This window comes from Globicephala melas, chromosome 20 (assembly GCF_963455315.2).
Source record: "Globicephala melas chromosome 20, mGloMel1.2, whole genome shotgun sequence".
NCBI lineage: Eukaryota > Metazoa > Chordata > Mammalia > Artiodactyla > Delphinidae > Globicephala > Globicephala melas.
Window position 1 is genome coordinate 53150836 of NC_083333.1, and position 14366 is coordinate 53165201.

A 14366-nucleotide genomic window follows, 5' to 3' on the forward strand; every position below is an offset into this window, starting at 1 on the left:
CTAGTGCCAGACATCCTGGGCTTGAGTCCTGACTCAAAACACTTTCTTCATCTGTAAAAGGGGAGAAAGTAATAGTACTTCAGAGGTTTCTTCAGAGGTTTCTGAATTAAATGATATAATCCATATAAAACTCTTAGCAGAATGCCTAGCACAGGGGAAGAGCATGGTATTTTCTAGTTAATTAATTCAGGCATCTGCACTTACTCAGAAATCCTAAACTAATTGAGTGTTGGGTCACTTGACTTGATGTACTTCCCATATTAAACTATGAAAGTTGGAATTCAATTGTTAAGCTTTAACTGTAATGCAGAAACCATTGCTCAAGCAATTGTCAAAGCAATCCTATCTGATCTCAACTTGCCAATTTTCAGTTATTGGGTGACCACAGCCAAGACTGAGATACATGTTTAGCCAGGGGATTCATGAGCCAAGACTAAGGCTAAGAGATCTGTCAAAGGATGCTTCTTTCCTTAAAGTCACTTGATGTTTGCAAAGACTTTCCCATCTGAGTTTCTTAAGGACAGGGAATTGTCTTCAACTTTGTATCTCCAATGCTTAGCACAGTGTGTGGCAATCATAGGTGCTTTGTGAGGTCTCGCACTGGCCTGCCACAATGGGTGCCACTTAGACCTTGTAGATATTGAACTATGTATGTCCACTGACTACTTACCATTGCAGAGCTACAGGGAAACTGTGCATCTATGATGCCAACTCACTGTTATGGAATGGGGGGCCAGTGTAGCAAGATGACACTTAGATGTACAGCAAGACATTGGACCATGGGGAAGAGGCTGGCAAAGGCAGTTTTTACAACCTCTAAGGGAATCTTGTTGAAGTTTTAAGATCCATGTTGGGGGTTTAAGAGTCTTGATAAGCCCTTTTCAAGGACTTTCAAGATATGACATGAGCTCATTATGGACAGGCAAAATCCCGTGACCACTGATCTGAGCGCATTCTTCAGAAGGAAGAGAGGACACTTAAGGCTGCACTTACTGAACCCCTGCACCAATATCTCCCAATCCAGTACTCTTCACAGAGAAAATATTCTTTCTGTTAATTCCTGTTAATTCTGACTTTCATAAGATGTATATGTTAGATTGCTCATTTCTATCAAACTTAACCCAGTACTCTGCCGGACAATTTCATATGCTCAATACATTTCTATGGAATAAGTAAGAGCATGCATGAAAGAATGTTTTTGTCTCCATGGTTAAACAGGAGTCATTTTCCCTCTGTCTCCCCAAGATAGAAAATACATTAAACAAAGCAGAGGCCACTTGCTGGTGTATTTTAGGCTGGAAGGGCCGTTGGCTCTCAGATTTCAGGTCTGCTGTGAGGCGCCTCCGGTTTCAGCAGGATGTCACGTTCTTGGTAACAGCATCCACTGTGCTTCTAACGAACAAACACCCAGTGACAAACACAGAGCCTCTGCTTTCCCAGGACCAGCAGAGGACGGAGGGGCCGCAGCTGGGAGAGACAGAACAAGCCCATATTTCATAACAATTACTCTGGATTATCAGGAAAGGTGGCAAGAAAAACTATTAGCAAGTTAGTGGAAAGAAGATTTATAGCTTGGCAGCTCAAAGGTGTGACAGGTTTCTACTCAGATGAAAAATCACTTCTTTGGACCTGAGAAAAGGGCAGGTTCAGCAGATGGGGCTCCATCAAGGTAGCTTCACTTTGGAGCAACTCTCAGTCTCAATCTAAATGTCCCTGTAACTCCTGAGGACAAATGATTCCTACTTTTCTCAGGGAACATTGCAGATCCATAGAGTTGAACACACCACACCGCTGACATCCATGGTCAGGTCTCAGTCCTCGTTTGACCTATGGATAGCATTTGTCGTTATTGAATTACCTCTTCCTTCTTGAATGATTTCCTTCACTTTTAGGATTTCATTTTTGTTTTGTTTTGTTTTTTGAACAAATAAAATGAATTTTATTTAATTTTTGATTTTTATTGGGGTCTAGTTGATTTACAATGTTGTGTTAGCTTCAGATGTACAGCAAATTGAATCTGTTATACATATATTGGGTTGGCCAAAAAGTTCGTTCAGGTTTTTCTATACGGAAAAGTCTGAACGAACATTTTGGCCAGCCCAGTATATATGTCTACTCAGGTCTTCACTCTGTTTTGATTGTCCCATTACCTCACAAGTCCCTTTCTCAGTTTTCTATGTGAATTCCGTGTTTCTGCCCCACCTTTTACACTGGGGTTCTCCTGTTCTCTGCTCTCCATCCACAACCCCTCCCTAAGGACACTCATCCAACCTCCAGTCGTCCAACACCCTCTGAAGCCTGTGGGATGCACTCTTGACTCAGCGTGAACCTCTCGCCTGAACTCGCCTGTCTACTTGCTATCAGCCGTGGATGTTTACTAAACTGCATCTCCAATGAACACAGCTTCAACCAAATGTTTGATCCAGTCCCTCCCACTGCCAAGCCGACTCCCTCTTGAGTCAAAACCATTTTCTTAGATTTGTCAGATTCTGAATCTTGCAATTATCCTCGTCTTCTTGTTCCTTTCATATCCCAATGTACCCCTCATTTCAAACATGATCTGTTCCACTGCCCTCCCTCCCACACGGCAGCCCCGGGTCTGAGTCCCTTGGTTGTCTCTTGCCGAGGCTGTGAACAAGCCTCCTAACTGCTTCTGCCTGGGACCTTACCCAGCAAGAGGGAGCCTTTAAATAGGTGATTCTGATGCTTAACACAAAGTCAGAGTGATCTTTTTAAATTTAACTTCCAATTCTTGAATCTCTCAGAATAGAAGCCACAGTCCTGAGCTTGGCCTTGAGGCCGTGAGATCTGGTCCCTCTGACCCCAGCACTCACCGCTCACTCCTTCTTTCCTTCACCCAGTCACACTGGCCTCCTTTCTTGTCCTTAAGCATGTGAAGCAGGCTGCCCCCCTCAGGACCTCGCACTTGCTTTCTCCTCCAGGTGGGTGTGGCGCACAATACTCTTCTAATTTTCAGGACTCATTGCCTGTCTTTCTTTGTATTTATCCTCCAATGTTCCTCCTCAGGGGAACCCTCCTTGGTCACCCTATGTAGGAGAGCATCCCCTCTCCTACAGCAGATGACCCCACTTCTGCTTTTCTTTCTTGTGAAAGAACTGAGTACGAGTGGGTAGGAGGGAGAGGAAGAGGAGAGAGAAAAAGAAAAATACAGAGAGGGGAAGAGGCACACATTAATATTGCAAAATATCATCCAATCACAATAGAAACTGGGAAATGAGGAGGGAGAGAAGCCAGTTTCATGATGGGTTTGGGGCACACTGAGTGTGGGGGGCTGGCAGGACTCCAGGGCAGAAATGTCCCTGGTCAGTTTTTTCACAGGTGAAATTCTTCAGGTTACCATGGCACCGAGGACAACTGGGCAGGCAGCTTGTCTTGTCAAGTTAGGACTTGAAGGACATGGGAGTCTTCAAGGAGTTGCAATCACAGTGCTGAGGATGGTGTGAAGGCAGCCCCCCTTATGGCCCTCTTATGGCCAACGTTACATCCTCACCATCCCTTGTGTATACACGACACTTCAGAGTTTGCAATTTGCTTTCATCCATATGCCTTCACGTGACGTTCACCACCCTGTGACTTCATCTGGACGAGCATCACACAACCACATTGCAGAGGAGGAACTGTTCTCTGTGCAAGCCCACAAGAAGGGGAAAAGGGAGCCACAGCTGTCAGAAACACAGTCCTCCAATCTCCCATCAATGCTCTCCCACACTTTCTTTCTCATAGCCACTATTTTAGGATGGTTCTTAACTTGGGGTTCTTAACGATGGGCTTGGAGAGTCCAGAACTCCCTAAAGTTGTAGGAAATATTGGGTCTGTCTGTACACATACATTGTATTGTTTCCCTTGATTGAAGTTTCCATGGCTTTTATGAGATACTAATATAGTCTGTAACGCCAAAATGATTAAGATCACGGTGCATTAGGGCGCTGTTCCTTAAAGTGTTTGACCTGGGCCACCAACATAAACAACAACAAGAGCAAACAACAGCAACACCAGTAATATTTGTTAAAAACATACAACAGTGCTTCCTGGACCTCACCCCAAGTTATTCAGTTGGGACTCTCTGGGTATAACCAGGAATCTGCAATACTAGCAGATATCCCAGGGAGTTTTAGGCACGCAAATAATTCTGAACTAACTTCCATCTTTGTTGGCTGCAGGTGACATGGAATGAATCTCCAAGTACGTTTTTAAACTCAGGCCCCCAAGGCTGTGAGTTATGGGACCCTCACCACCATCAGCAGTTTTGCCACCGCAAGGATCAGATTGGCTCTAAGGAAGCCTCCAGACCATGCAGGACCCAGCAGGTCTTTCCTGGGCTCCTACTGAGGAGCAGTGAGCAGGGCCCTGATCTCTCAGGTGTTTTCCTCCTCTGCCAGGTCTTTTCTCCAGTCCGAGTATCCATTCCTGTGCAGCTCCAGCCACCAATTGGACTTGGAGGCAGGTGCTGGTTATCAGTGTTGGATGGAAGAAGACCCTCTTGAGCTGTTCCGGAAGCTGTCTCACTTATGGATACAGTAGAACAAGGGCCAGCAAACTTTTTCTGTAAAGAGGCAGATAATAAATGTTTTAGGCTTTGTGGGCCATCTGGTCTCTGTTGCTACTACTCAACTCTGCCACTTTAACTCAAAAGCAGCCAAATTCAATATGAAAATGATGGGCATGGCTGTGTTCTCAGGAAGCTTGACTCATAAAAACAGGCAGTGGGCTGGACTGGGCCAGTGGCCCCCCCTACTTCGCCAACCCCTGCAGTGGAAACTAGATAGAGGCCCAATCGTCTTGATTTCCTATTTTTCTGATAAAGGGAAGCAATGAGGCGAGGAGTCCAAAGCAAGTGAAAATGTCCAAAAAAAGCGTAAACCCCACATTCCACTCACTCCATCTATGACTATGGACAGCATTACACTCTTCTTGTGGCTGCAGATTCCATTTTCCAATTATGTTTCGCTCAGGATATTAACATGGGTTTAGATTCTCTGAGCAGACCCCACCTGGGGCTCAGGACGGGGCCGAGAGTGAATGTGGAAAGCAAAGTGAGCCAGGCAGGCCTCGTGTTAAAATTAGCTGCAGGTAATTGAGAAAAGACTGTCTATGACCTGCCAGTGAGGGTGAGAGATGCCCCCATGAGTGTCTGTATGTTTATTAAATTTGAAAATGGCGTCTCTTGTCTTCATTTACCTGGCCCCCAAAGGCCTGTGTTCAAGCAGGTGAAAGTCAGGAGGGCAGGGGGCCTCCACTGACCTGGGGAGGATGAGTTCTACCTGCCAGAGACGGGAACACATGGTGGGGGAGAGAATTCAGATGTACTGATCATCTCTTACGTGTTAGTCATGCTGTGACCTGCTTTACAAATAATGATAATAACGGCTAATATTTATGGAACGCTTGCTCTCTACTAATTGTTTTACATGAGTTATATCATTTGAGTCTCCCAAAGACCCCACAGATTAAGTACTATTATTATGCTCTTTACAGAGATTTAGGGTAATAACTTTCTCAAAGTCACAGAATCATTAAAAACAGGCAGTAAGGCTCAATAGTGCCCACTTTTAAACACGTGGTTAAATTGCCCCCATATCTTCTATTTCATAGAAAACCTCCTCTGAGGGTGGTATTACCAGCGGTATTAGTTGCATTGTACAGGTGAGAACTCTGGAACGTGAGTGAATTTCCCACAGCTACACACAAAGTCAGGGTCAGCCTCCAATCCAGGTCTGTCTGACTCCAAAGTTCAGATTCCTTTCACTGCTAGCCACTACCTAGGGTCCTAGGCCGAGCCATTCATCTACCTAAATCTCCACATCCTTTCCTGCCAAGTTGGGGTAGCAGTGTTGGTCTTGTCTACCTCCCAGACTTGAGAGAGAGCTCAAATAACAATCCTACACTTTCAAAATGATGTGCTTTAAAAATGGTAAAACAAGAGGGGATATATTTATAGGTATAGCTGATTCATTTTGCTGTACAGCAGAAACTAACACAACATTGTAAAGCAACTATACTCCAATGAAAATTAATAAGAAAGAATGATAAAACACTGACTAGTTGTAGCGTATTGGTAAGAGATATGAGCTTTGGGTCTGACACTTGCCAGCTGGGTGACCTTGGACAAGTTCCTGAGTCTCTCTGGTTTTAAGTGTTTTTATCTGTATAGTTGGTATAATAATAATAATAATAATAATACCTCTCCCACTACGCTGTTGTGAGGATAAAATGAGATACCGTTAGAGCTTGACACCTAAGAGACCAAAACGGTGTCATTCCTTTTTAAGTTTATATTAGTTAGAGAGATCAAAGAATCCAGAGGTATTGGAATAAGCGATTAAGGACTGTGGGAGCACAATTACAGTAGAAAAGTCAATGGCTCAGAAAAAGATGTTGTATAGAGATCACGTCACAACCTCTCCTTCTGACTGGATGGCGCCTTTGTTCTTGTTCCAGATGCCTCCACAGCTGTGGTCCTATGAATATGTTAGCAGACTATATCAGAGTCTATGAAAACAACTCCCCTGGGCCCTACTGAGTGATCTCTTTGCATCATTTAGTAATGCATATAGTCATGAAGTCTAGGTAAACAGCATTTGTAACACATGCAGGAGTGAGTGGGAAAATCCCAATCTTGGCTTCCAAATAATGGAGAAAAGGGAAGAGGCTACAGACCCAAGTCCCTTGCCTCCTGGCCAGCTGGCAGCCTACTAAGACATGAAAGATTGGGGATTCCTGTTGGTTTAGGTGACCTTTGTTGGAGGCCAAGTAATTAGTCCAGATACAGACACCCTGACCTGCAGATTGTGCTCCAAAGTCTCCTTGCAAACCATCTCGTTGGAATTTATGACACACTCCACCTCTACACAAACAAGATGGTAGTTTGCTTCCCAGGCCAGCTCTCATATGATGGAACTGAGGAATGGTGGTCCTGGAGCAGTCATCTTTAGGACTAATGGTAGAATTTCAGCCTTTGTTCCACAGGGAAGTGCATTTCATGTCACACAGCAAAACAGGGACATGAAGGCCAGGAAGACTTGAATCACCACCTGTAGCAATATCAGCCACTCAGTGCCATGCAGAGAGCCTGAGATAACATTTATGAAAACACTAAACAGATGCGAGGCACTTCTGTCATTGCTGTTGTAGTGGTGAGGACAATGGTATTAAATTCCCACTGCAACCAAAAAGCCACCCTGGGCTTCCCTGGTGGCGCAGTGGTTGAGAGTCCGCCTGCCGATGCAGGGGACAGGGTTCATGCCCCGGTCTGGGAAGATCCCACATGCCGCGGAGCGGCTGGGCCCGTGAGCCGTGGCCGCTGAGCCTGAGCGTCCGGAGCCTGTGCTGCGCAACGGGAGGGGCCACAACAGTGACAGGCCCGCGTACCACAAAAAAACAAAAAAAAAGCCACACTATGTGTTTTGAGAAGAGGATGCGGGAGCATTAATGTGACATATCCTTCTCCCTTTGGAGGACTTTGGAGGAATTCCCTCTATGTAAACCCCTTTATACCACTGCTGTTGGAAGATTGGCACTTTTCTTAAACCTGGACTACAATTATAACAGCCCTCTACACTGAGTGCTGTCCGTGTTCCAGGCATTGTGAGATATACATATATTATTTTGAGTACTTATAAAACTATGAAAGTTAAATACTACACTACTATTTTACTGGTGAGGAAATTTAGACTGCAACAGGTTTACTCATTGGCCCAAGGTCACATAAGTAGTAAGTGACAGTTGGTATTAGAACCCAGGTCATTTTGACTCCAATACTACCCTTTTTCTACTACATCATAAACTTCTGTTTCCTTAGCCTTTCTCCATTATATTTTCTTTCTAAACGGGTCAGTTGGAAGAGCCACTTGCCCGGTGTTAAGCTTAGAGACCACGGAGTTTTGCTAAAACCTGGTTCTATCTGTTTGCCCAATTATCCAATATCATCACATGACCCCTCATATACTCTGTTCTGTCAAAGAGCTTGAGGAAAGGATTGCAACATGAGTATGTTTTATGATAGTCCCTGGTGACATTAGTGGCTTTGGATAAGGTTTCAGGGTAATTCTTTAGGCCATTGTTCTATACCCACTTCCTTTACCAGCTGTCAAGGTAGTTCATATCAAATTCTTCTTAATGGGGGGATCCATTTCTACCTCTACCTTGCCCCCACCAACATCCACACACACACACAAACACACACATCCACACACACTTTTTCACACTGCTTTCAATTGACTCCTTATAAATTAGCTCTTTTAGTTTCCTTTATGGTGGAGAAGAGATCTACCCATGGAAAGAAAGTTAAAGAGATGTAGTTTATAATACTAGGACTATATCACTTCTGCTTCAGTCTTTACAATGTGCTCTCCCTAGTTTTAAAAATTCTCAGAAAAAGTTTAATCACTAAATAAATCAATAAAATGGATGCCTCATTTTCTTCTATCCCAGAATCCTGCAGTTGCTAGAATTATTTTCCTGTATGCAAAGGAAAGTAGACATGTCTCTCTCTATAAGAGTATTTGCATAGCCAGTTCTGGTGGTTATAGCAGTACACCTATTTACCCCTTTTTTCTATAGAGAAAACATATTCTGTTCAGAGTCTGGTTCTGGTCTGCCTGGAGGCACATGGCGTCAGCTTCTCCCAGTATCATTGCCATTGTATCCTCAGTTTGAGGTAGCTCTCTGCTTCTTGTACTCTTGTGTTCTTATGCACCATGTCTTATACTGAAACATTTTTGTGTGTTTGTTTTTGTTTTGTTCAGTGTGATGCATTTGTTATAACTGAGGAGCCAATGCATTACAATGAACTAAAGTCCATAGTTCACATGAGGGGTCACTTTTTGTGTTGTGCATTTTATGGATTTTGACAAATATATAATGGCACATATCCACCATTACCCTATCAAATAATTTCACTGCTCTAAAAATCCCCTGTGCTCCACCTGTTCATCCCTCTCTCTCTCATCCCCAAGCCCTGGAAGCCACTGACCTTTATATTGTCACCATAGTTTTGCCTTTTCCAGAAATTCATATATTTTATGTAGCCTTTTCAGATTGGCTTTGAAACAGTATTTTAATGTTTAAAAATCAGCAAAACTAGCTTTCAGATTCTCTAGGAGTGGTCTTCCAATTTGCATTAATTTTACAAGCTTCCTGAACAAAGGAGAATGGAGAGTGATGATTTTGCTGCTGTTACCAATTTCTGGGTTGTTGCAAGAATGTTTTGAAAAGTGAAGTGTTTGGCTATGGAGAGTTGAATTAATCATTTCCCCCAGTTCCATGATCCTTGGCTCCTTCAAGGCTTCTCATCCTTATTTGTTTGATTTTTTAAATTCATCCATCTATCCATCCATCCATCCATCCACCCATCCATCCATCACATTCCATTCTAATTCTGTTGCACTGCCCAATCCTGCCATTCTAACATGTTGAATACGAATCTCTGAATTTTGCGTATCCTTGTAAAATGCAGTGTTCTTATTGTGTGAATGTTTTACATTTTTTTGAATGGCACTGTGCTAATAGTCTCATTATGTTTTTATATTCTCTGGCTGTTGCTAGTAAACAACCATGTCTGTTGCTTCTTCCTACTAAATAGTATCCAGATGGGCATCTTGCCATTTGCCTGTTTCTCAGCACCTAGGTTCTCTCCCCACCAGCAGTATGAAGATGAACAATTCAGAAATTTTTACAGTTTTTGAGTGCAGAAAGCCATGAATCATCATTGTCCCTGCCTCAAAACCAACTTGAAGGAGAACCCAGCACTGTCCTTTAACAAATTCAAGAAATAGATTCAAGTCCACAAGAGCTTAAGGAGAAAATGAATATTTTACTAAGGATTCAGTAGAAAGACAAAAATGAGGATGAGCCAGTTATCCTCTGTCTGTCCACCTCTCAAGGGCCCCTCACAGCAACTCTACCTTGGTCCTCTGCCTCTCCTGCAGCCCCAACATTTACATTCCTTTTCAGTTGTAGAGGGATTTAGCCCTGAGACTCCCCCAATAGGTCTCTTCACTTTCTTCCCCTGATCTGCAAATAAAAGATCCTCTTAGGGAGATGTCTGCTCCTTTCTAGAATGTGTGTGTCCGGTGGTGGGATCACACACGGGATTACAGTTATGCTTTTTGCATTCTTCGTGTGTTAGCTTCCTTTCTTGAAATAATAGATACATACCAAAATTTTAAAATGCAGTGAGCACACAATTAGAAGACATCATCCCACTCGGCATCTGTAATTATTATTTATGTTAACTTTCATCATGCTTTACATAAATTAGCATAGATTCTTCTCTAATCAGCCCAATGAGGAAAATGACATTTATTTCATCATGTGGGTATTCTGTTTATAAGAATTTATTATGTACCAAACACCTCTATGTTCTATGATTTGCAAACGATGTTTGATGTTTTCTTCAATCCCTAGAAGAGCCCTCTGACATTCTTTACAATCCCATTTTGTAAATGAGAAGCTCTAGGCCCAGACTGGTGATGCACTTCCTCAGTCATGGAGGCCCTGTGCCAGGAGGAGGTCGGTCTGCAGACTTGCCTGGGTCTTCACAGCTTAATTGGTTAAAAAATTTAAAGTAGAATCATCCATTCAGCAATGAGGGAAAGCATTCCATCTCCCTTGATAGTCAGTAGAATTTAGAATCACGCATGCACAGATTTTGAGAGCCAAAGGGCATGCTCACACATGCTCCCAGTGGGATGTTATTGATAATTTGGGCAAGAAAATTTTTCCTCGGGCAATACTGTGTCTAACATCGATTGCTAGTAGTGTCCCTGGAAGCCACCTTCAAATGCTAATAAAACTCTTCATTTATTGTGACCTCTCAAAATATCCCTCACAGTTCCTCCGCCCCCCACATTCAGATGAGGAAGCTGAGGCCTAGGGAGATGAAGTAACTGAGTCACACAGGGTTTCAACTCCGCTGCACTTCAGATTTAAAGCACTTTAGGTGCTTTGAAAATATCAATGCCCTGATCCTACCTCATACCAAATATATCAGAATATCTGGGTGAGGGCTGGGCACTGACATTTTAAAAAATCTCCCAGGTGATTGAAATGACTAGCAGAGTGATTAAGAGACTGAGCTTTGGAGTCCTCCTTTCTAGGTTCAAATCCTAGTTTTTTTATTTACCAGCTGTGCAACTTTGGGCAAATTGCCTCATATCTTGGTGCCTCAGCTTCAAAACATAATTACTAGTATTTAGGTCATAGGATTGTTGTCAGGATTATGTGAATATGGAAAAGTGGTTGGCAAATAGCAGTAGTAAATGTCAACAATTATCATCATCCTCATCATCATTCCTGTCTCCTTATCTTCTTACTGATGCTCCCTTCCCTAAGAGTTTGCTTATTTTTGAATGGTTTATTGATAAAATACAACCCTTGGGTCTGCAAACTCAGCCCTAAATCTGCATGGAGGCTAGGAAGGAGAGCCAGGTGTAAAATGATGTCCTTAAGCGGGAAGGATGCAGCAGGGAAGTCCTTCAGTACTGAATTATCTTGGATGTTACCAACCTTCCCCAGGGGGATAGAGGATTCAATGAACTGCACTGAAAGGAAGAAGGGTCATTGACACCCATCTGGCTAGAGTTCCTTTCTGGAGGACCCAACCTGGAAGTGTGAAAAGTCAGACAAGCCTTCAAAATCCTGGCTCTGCAGCTTCCTAGCTGTGCGATCCTAGGTATGTTACCGAAACTCTTGGGGTTTCAGTTTCTCTGGTGGAAATAAAACAGCCTGCAATGCAGTATTATTGTGGTGATAAAATCAGATAACGTGGGTAATGCTCCTGGCACAGAGAAAATGCTCACCAAAACGTCAGTTTGCTTCCTTCAAATACTTCTTGGAGGCTGTTCCCCCTTGCTCTCACCACCACCCCTCCCCCTTTCCTCATTCCTTTCCCAGCCACCCTGGAGGCTTGAAAACAGAATGGAGTTAAAGCACATCATGTTAGACTAACAAATGCACAAGGATTGAAGTGGTTTAGGAGAACTGTTTAAGAGTTAATGACTCTCCTTGATACCAAGGGGGGAAAGGCAGGGAGAAAAAAATGTGCATAACTCATAAAAATAGTTTTGCTTCCAAAAAAGAGGTAGTGTGCCTTTCTTCCCTTTGTCTCTTGTTTAACTCAGCTAGTCATTCCACTACCAGTTTCCAGCTGGGCCCACTCTGTACAATATTATGGGCTGTTGTCTGGAGAGAATAGAAAAGAAGAATTTTGGACTTCAGCTCTAGAGCTTAAGCAAAAGTCCTGGAAGAGCTGCTACTTTGGACATTGAGTTTGGAACTGGAGTACGGCAAAGCCTAGACCTTTAAACTGAAGTACAGCCTGAAACTGGGTCCTATGAAGCTCAAGACAATAGTGAATGATAACAGCATGAATCCCCGAGGCTTAGTTTCCAAATCCCTTTGTCCTGAAATATCTCATTTGATTCCCATATTTGTTCTAGGAAGACAGACATCTTCATGTTACAGATAGAGATGCTGACAGTCCGAGAAGTTAAACTTGTTGCCCTGGGTCATGGGGGATACCAAGTGACTGCAGACTTATTCAAGTCTAAGGTGGCTGACTTTAATTGCTATTTCTAGAATTCCCATTTATCCTGAACTTTACAAAACAGCATGAAAAATTAGGACCACTCATAAAGAGTCTCCCATTTCTCCTCTGAAAACATGGGAAAATCATACTTCTCTGGCTCCTGAAGGCATGGCCGTATGACTTACTTTAGCAAATAAAATGTGAGCAAAGTGTACTGTGTAGAATTCAGGCAAAACCATTTAATGCCAGTGAGAGACTCTAGACCAGGAGTCAGCAAACTCTGGCTTGCAAGCCCAATCCAGCACACTACTGGTTTTTGTAGATTAAATTTTATTGGAGCATCCACACGCATTTGCTTTCATATTACCTAAGGCTATTTTCATGATACATTGACAGAGTTGAGTGGTTGTGACAGACATCTCCTGGCCTGCAATGTCAAAAATATTTACTATCTGGCCCTTTAAGAAAAGGTTTACCAACCTCTGTTCTAGACAGTTCTTCCCAGCCAGGTCAACCAAGGAGTCTGAGGGTCCCAATGACACAGGTAGAAGCTGGTGGAAGCTCCTTCAAACTGGATCACTTAGCTTCTGCCTGAAGAACAGTTGGCCTGGAGAGTTGTCGAGACCCATTGCAGACTTTATGTGAGTTAAAAATAAGTCTTTGTTGTGTTAAGCACAAAATTTTGGACTTTTTTTTTTTCAGTGTGACGTAATCTGGCCTCTTGACTGATACACAAGTTGAGTTAATAAAGGCTAAGGATAAAAAGAAAATACACTGGTTAGAGTCTGTTAAGTGTCAGATGCATTGACAAAGTTGGATATTGGGTGATGGAAATGGATATGGGAGGGGCGGATGGGTGTTCCTGCTTTGGGGACTGGCACATCCTGTGATTTTAAAATAGAAAGTTCTGGGCCAGAGATTGTGGGCAAGTTTGCATTGTTGACAACTCTGCCCACTGGTTTTAAGGTCAAGGGAATTTCCAGGTGTGACTCATGGACTGAAAATAGTCATGTTTCCCTAAAAAGTTTTGTGAATCAAATTTCTGCATGAAGATTTTGAGTGTTGATACATTCAGGGCAAAATGGGCTCCAATTTCTGAGCTGTTATTTAAGGTAATGCTCTGTAGGAATCTTCTGCTTCTCAGGATTGACTATTTAACCTCCTATCATGTCTGATGCTCAATACTGAGCAAAGGCTAACTCACGTGTTGTATCTCTGTTGGAAGACTGACCCCTCTGGACCAGATTTAGTTGGTATTTGCATATGATTCTCAGCTCCAGTGCAGCAAGATTAATAAGAGCTGGTTTACTGGCTTTAGAATTCTTACAAGTGAATAAAAATTCTTGCTCAACAAAGAAATGAGCATCTCTTTGACTTCTAAGTTCACTAAGTGTCCCACCCAAAGGAGTTTCTGTCAAGATACTAAAAATGGATTTCTATACAGTTTGAAGTAAATTCAGCAATTTTCCAGGGACACAAATTGCCTGGATGGAGGAATAATTTTGATAATAGTGCATCCTGACCTGTTGCATGTGACATGCTTGGCGCAAAGGGCTAAGGGCAAGGTGATTTAGACCTAAGATCTTGAATGAAGGCTGACAAATGAAAGACCTTAGATGTGTTCAGCAGAAGTAGGAATGGTCAGCATGGTTCCTACAGGCATGGGTTACCTGATGGGTAAAACAAAAACATATCTAACATACGTAACTCACAGTGGCCCTCCCAGGGCATTCAACTTACTAGATTCAGCATATCTACCTTCTCTACCAAACATTGTCCTGCCTCTGAGGTTGGTCTCAGAAACTTCTGGTGTAGGCAA